Raw genomic sequence first — 6,835 nt, 5'->3', positions numbered from 1 at the left:
GAGAAGAAACAGATGGAATCAGATATGGGCACCGACATGCCGAGGTGCCAGGATGGAGGTCAGGACAGGTAGCACAGGGACACCCGACACCTTGCCGTTCTGACAAGTAGACACCTGTACTTGGAGTGACAGCCATCACCTGTGCAGGGGGCCAGAAAGGAAGAAGTATTTATTTTTAAGCTGCATGAAAGCCATTCTCCAGTTTTTATAGGAAACGCACACCGCATTAAAGGCAGGGAGAGGGGGAACAATACATACAAGGGTCGGCAAGATTTGGAAATACAGAGGAGTGGACTTAAAAAGGACCAACAAAAAGGATTCTTATTTACATAGCTAGTCCCCATTTTATATTATGAAAAGATAGATGATTGCATGTGGCAACCAAGTCAAAATAAGTTTTAGTTTACAGCCATATACCATCTGCACTACTTACTATTTTTATTATGGCAATATGTTTGAAGAAGCATTTGATTTTAAAAGAAATGTCATATCTACTTTTAGAATTATTTTCCTACATAAAAGGCTGTAGACTGCAGAAAGCTCAGAGGCATAGGTGGCTAAATAAAAATTTTCAACGAATAGAAATAAACTAAAAGTCCCTAACATTTCCTTAAAATGTCTTGTGCTATCAGAACAAATTGAACAAGCTAATGCATTGCTCATACATACACACAATCTATTTGTGGTGTAGTGACTCCGATTTGGTGCTTGGCTAGTAAATTCAACTTCTGCATTTCTATTCACTGCCTGGAAATATTATTTTTCAGCCATACTGACTTCATCACTCATGAATAAAAGGGGATTAACATGTTGGGAAGAAAACAAAAATAAAAGGTTTCTGTTACATAGAACAAAGGATTTTTTATTAGAACAGTCAGGCAAAATCATATGCTGAAACAATAGGTAAGGGATTTCATTAATTTTACTATTATGTCCTTCTGAATATACAGCAGAATGACAAGAAATGTTGCATACAATTATTTGCACAACTGTGTCAGAAGTCAGAACGATAGAAAAATATGTATGCTTCAAATTCACCTGTATCGGCGATAATCATGTGATTGCCCATCAAACATTCTAGTAAATAGAGTTCCTCTTCTTTTCAAATTGTCAGGTCAGTTCAGGCCAGACCCAGAATATGTTTCTGACCTGGGGTTCCAGGACTGTCTGTGGTTGTTCTAAAGGTCCTTCTGGAGGGGACTGTCCATCTGGACCTACTCCAGTCTAAAAATCACACCCGCCACCCACACTTAGCTTGAGCGGCAGAACCCTCAAAGAAACTCTGTAAGTGCCTGCTCTTCCGAATCCACAGAAGTGACTCCGACTTCTTTTTGTGGTAAGGAACATAAGCTCTGGAATTCGCCCCCCTACGTTGAAATCCTGGCTCCCCACAAACATGCCTTGGGGCAAGTCCTCTGAGATCTCTGTGTTTGTCTCCACCTGTCTCCAAAATGAAATCATAATAGTACCAACTTCACTGTGGTGTTATGCATATTAAATTACATAGTGCATGTGAACCTGCTTAGCAAAATACATATTACACGCATATACTTCTTCAATGTATAATTTCTATGTGCGTAGATGATGGATACAGATGTGTGTGTGTTTCTATTCTTTTCAACTTTATTTCTCCTGGGCATTCACCGCACTTTGTTCTTATCTTGCCAGTGTTGTACACCAAACATTTTCTGGTATTTCCCCCATCCTTGTTCCCCTTCTGTGCTGCCCTTTGCCAAATGAACACAAGCAATCTAACCAGAAGGAAAGAGAAAAAACAAAGCTCACATCCTAGAAACTGTCCATTTGTTATCGATGTCAGTCCTTCTGACATTTCCCCCATTGCTGGAAATAGCAAAAAGATGGATAAAACAGCTCGGGTAGCCGAGAATGTGCTTTTCCTTCACCAGTTCGCATTGAGACTCTAAGTCCTGTGATAGGAGCAGCCTCCGCTCTGTTTGCAGAAAACACCAGCAAACCCGCACAGCTTTACGTCTGGAGAGAAAATCCTTTCTCCTAAGAACCCTGGTTTAGTTCAAAGGCCAATCCTACTTGAACCCGGAATAGAATAGGATGGGAACTCTTCAGAAGAGAGTCTAAACCTGGGACTGGGGGCGGGGGAGAGACGAGCGAATAGTCACGCACCGAAAGGTTATTCCTGCCTGTGTTCTCACGCCTTCCTGGGGCTTAATCGCTGCTTCCATGTCAGAAGCAAAGAATGAAAAAGAACAACCGGAATGGATTACAACTAACCGAAGGGGAAGGGGAGGGATGGAGCCCAGCCACAGACCTCCCAGTTTTGTGTTCGGGCTACCCAGGCTCCGTGGGGTCACTCCCTGCATGGTCACAGACCCCCGGCAGAACAGGACCTAGCACGTGGTGTTTAAAGCAGGGGCTGGGCCTCTGGCCATTTTGTGCCCATGGGCCTAGCCTCGACAATGAGACTGGGACTGACCGTCTCTGGGCTAATTGTTGGTTCCAAAGCTAAAAAACCAGTCCCACCAGGGCAGCTGGAAACATGAGCCTTCCTTCCCCAGAGCGTCACTCACTACATGGGGAAGTCACTCACCCAGGTGGAAGGGGAGAAGCTGGGTGTCCTCGAGGGGGCCGTTCTGAACGCTGCGTGTATAGTGTTACCCCACTTCTCTTCCAGCCTCGCTGCTGGACATGTGCTCCCTGGGTTCCTTCTCAGCGTCGCTGAGGGAAGGCAGCTGCACGGGTTCTGAAAAGCAAGTTGTGATATTGTGATACAGTAAGAAGTATGTATCTGGTTTTTATCCCTGTTCCAGCACAGAGTTTCCAAAATCCTGGAATTTCCTAAGTGACCAGAGCTAGCCATGTGTCTTTTGTTATGCTAATGAGATGATTTCTGGAAAGCTCCTAGGTCACCTAAGGATGGGGGTGGGGGGCTGGTTACCAGAGGAATGTGATTAAAAGGTTGAAGCTTTCAGGGCGCCTGGGTGCTTAGTCATAAAGCCTCTGCCTTCGGCTCAGGGCGTAATCCCAGCGGTCTGGGATCGAGCCCCACATCAGGCTCCTCTGCTGGGAGCCTGCTTCTTCCTCTCCCACTCCCCCTGCTTGTGTTCCCTCTCTCACTGGCTGTCTCTCTCTCTGTTAAATAAATCAAATCTTTATAAAAAAAAAAAAAAAAAGGAGGGCGCTGTGACCACCACCCTCCTTAAAAAAAAAAAAAAAAAAAAAAGGTTGAAGCTTTCAGTCCCATGCCTGACCTCCAGGGAGGGGAGAGGGGCTGGAGATTGAGTTCAATCACCAGTGGCCAGTGATTTCATCACTCATGCCCACGTAATGCCACTGCCATAAAAATCCTGAAGTCTGGGTTTTAGAGAGCTTCCAGGCTGGTGAATATGAGACTGGGGAGAACGATAGGCTCAGAGAGGACTCGGAAGCACCACGCCCCTTCCCCATACCTTGCCTTGCACGTCTTTTGCCCCTGCCTGTTTCTGAATTATATCCTTTGTAACAAACTGTTCTTCTAGTAAGTAAAATGCTTCTGAGTTCTGTGAGCCACTCCAGCAAACAAATGGAATCTGTTAAAAAGAAAACCACAGGCCCAAGATGGTGTCACTTATGTTAAGTCAGTAAACTAAGACTTAATATATAACTTAACTGGGGTTTCAATGCCCCCCTGCCTCCACACCCCCACCCCCACTCCAGGAAGATAACCTTTAACCAGCCAAACTGGAATTTCCTGGTCAACACTGGTAGATAATCTGATTGACTCCTTCTAGTCCCCTTAGGAGGGCATGCTTGCCTAAAACTGCATTCCTTGCTAATAAATTCCTTTTTCCTGCCCCTGGCCATCTTTAGAAAACTTCCATTTTGTACAGTTTCTTGGAGCTTGATTCTACTTGCTAGATGGGATCCTGTCCAATTCATGAATCATCGAATAAAACTAATTTGATATTCAAATTTACTTGGTTGAATTTTGTTTTTTAACAAAAGCAAGGAGGGGGGCATGGGAGCCACTGGTTTATAGTTGGTCAGAAGCACAGGGAACAATCTGGACTGCAATTTGGCATCTGAAGTGGGAACAGTCTTGTGGGGCTGAGCCATTAACCTGTGGGATTAGACGTTATCTCCAGATAGCCAGTGTCACAGTAGATTTGAATTATAGGATACCCAGCTGGTGCTGGAGTGTTGCTTGGTGTGGGAACCCATACAATGGTACTGGAATCAGAATCAGAATGGTTCAAGTCAAGAGAAAGAGCTGCTGACCTAAAAGTGCTCTCAAAAACTGGGATCATAAGGCCAAAAACAAGATGGTGACCCAATGGCAGCGTTTAACACAGAATGGGATACTTACTATCTTCTTCCCAGCTGTTATTACGACTAAACCATGGAAATTTGGACTGGCCAATTCTGCCTGGAAGAGGGCCATTGGAGGGAACTTTAAGGAACCAGGTGAAGGAGAATCACCACAACAGGAGAGAAAGCCGTCACATATTGTCCATGTCCTTTTCTCACTCACTGGGGCTGGCAGTGAACCAGTGCTGTCCGGGATGGGACTTAAGGGGCTAGAACTAGGTGAGAACTGCCTGCGAGGGCCAAAGTCAGCAAAGCTTGGAAGAGCAAGTATAAGCCACTGACCCTTGGAGAGAGTGAGAACCCAGCTCAGCGGCAACAAATACCGACTAGGGGCTTGAAGGCTGAATGAGCCAGAATTCAAAGATGGGCTGAGAGACCAGGAACAAGGAAGGACCAAACAAGGACAGCGTAGGATGATTGCCAGGAAGGGGCCAAGCTCCATTTCCAAGCAGACAATCTGCCAAAGGCTTTCATGCCCCAAGAAGCTTCAAGACGATCTTAGCAATAGGATGTAAGGCCAGCAGATATGCGGGCATCAAAGACAGAATTAAATAACAAATTCAAAGGTTCTGTAAATATGATACCTGAGGTTTGCTTCAAAATAACGTGGAGAGGATCCTGCGTGCACAGACAAGACAAAACTGGCCTCCAGACAGAACGGTATAAAAAGTTTTTTTTTCATTCAGGATGCATCATTCTGAATAGAGATGACAATAGCTAAAAATTAAACATATTCATGAAAAGTACCAACTAATCTTGCGAGTGAGGAAGGAAACATATCCTGCAAGGCAAAATTTCCTAGCAAATTTTCATCTACATAAGAAGAAGAGAACATTCAAGAAAGGAGTCACCTTTATGCAGTTTGAGAGCGGAATTGTATGATGTTGTTTCTTCCCCAACATTCAAAATTTTAAATAAAGGACGACTCCATCATTAGAGCCTAATGTCTTATTTTTACAGTTTTTGTCCCCAGTATTGCATTTTATCTCACGGCAGCCCTGGGGAAGAGGCAGAGAAGTGCTACTGGGCTTGTTGTACTGATGAAAAAGTAAGGCCCAATGGGATGGAAGAACTTGTCCAAGACCCAGCAGCTTCAGTACGTAAGAGTCAGGACTCAGAGCCTCAGTCTGTTGGCTCCAAAGTCAGACCTTCTTTGCTACACGGTGTGACTCTGCCCAGTTTCACATGTGGCTTCTAATTGTCACATTGGTATCCCATCCTGGTACTTCGCCTCGTTCAGTCTTCCCAGCCTTGACCATTAGGATCATTCCAAATGATGGAAATATGGTTTTGCATACGGCTGGTCCTTGAACAACACAAGTGTGAACTGTGTGGGTCCCACTTAGACATGGAATTTTTTTGCCAAACGTAGTACAGTTCTGTAAATGTATTTTCTCTTCCTTATGATTTTAATAACATCTTCTTCTTCTAGCTTACTTTATTGTAAGAAAACAGTATATAATACATAGAACATGCAAAATATGTGTTAATTAGCTGTTCGTGTTATTGGTAAGGCTTCTGGTCAACAGTAGGCTATTAGTGTTAAGTTTTAGGAGAGTCAAAGGTTTTACATGAATTTTCAGCGGGGTGGTGGTTGGCACTCCAGCCCCGTACTGTTCAGTGGTCAACTGTATTCTTGTAGCCACAATATCATGCTATTTTGTTGAAAATCCAAGTATTTTCTGGTATTTTTCTTAGTGTAGCACCATTATTTCAGTATTTCAAAAATGTAAACTCCGAATTATGTACACTATGAGATATGTCCAGAAAGGTCTATACTGCATTTACATTTACATTTTATATTAAATAGAGATGACCTGTGGGCGCCCGGGGGGCTCAGTTGGTTGAGCGACTGCCTTCGGCTCAGGTCATGATCCCAGGGTCCTGGGATGGAGTCCCGGGCCTGCTTCTCCCTCTCCCTCTGCCCTTCCCCCTCTGTTCTCTCTCTCTCTCTTTCTTTCTCTCTCAAATAAATAAATAAAATCTTTTTTTAAAAAGATTTTATTTATTTATTTGACAGAGATAGAGACAGCCAGCGAGAGAGGGAACACAACAGGGGGAGTGGGAGAGGAAGAAGCAGGCTCTTAGCGGAGGAGCCTGATGTGGGTCTCGATCCCAGAACACCCGGGATCACGCCCTGAGCCGAAGGCAGACGCTTAACGGCTGCGCCACCCAGGCGCCCCTATAAATAAAATCTTTTAATCAATCAATAGAGGTGACTTGCTAGAAAGTTTCTTACTATATCACTTCCCTTCTAAAGCCTGTTCAAAATATCTTTTCATCACATTAATTCCAATTTTCTAAATTACTAATGAAGCTGAGCTTTTTTTTTTTTTTTTTTTTCTCATAGCTTTTTATTTCCCAGAGCTAGTTTGGGCCCAGTTTCCAGAAGTCCCTGATGGAATTTGAATGGGGGCAAAGGTGGGGATAGGGACTTAGGAAGGGGCCGTATGGAAAATGGAGTGGGAGGGAAGGCGGAGGGCAAAAAGAAGAAAAACTGGGGAAGGTGAGC

Source organism: Ursus americanus, chromosome 2 (assembly GCF_024610735.1).
Source record: "Ursus americanus isolate L20-20 chromosome 2, mUrsAme1.1.p, whole genome shotgun sequence".
Lineage (NCBI taxonomy): Eukaryota > Metazoa > Chordata > Mammalia > Carnivora > Ursidae > Ursus > Ursus americanus.
The sequence above is the reverse complement of the archived record's forward strand: the minus strand, read 5'-3'. Positions refer to the sequence as shown.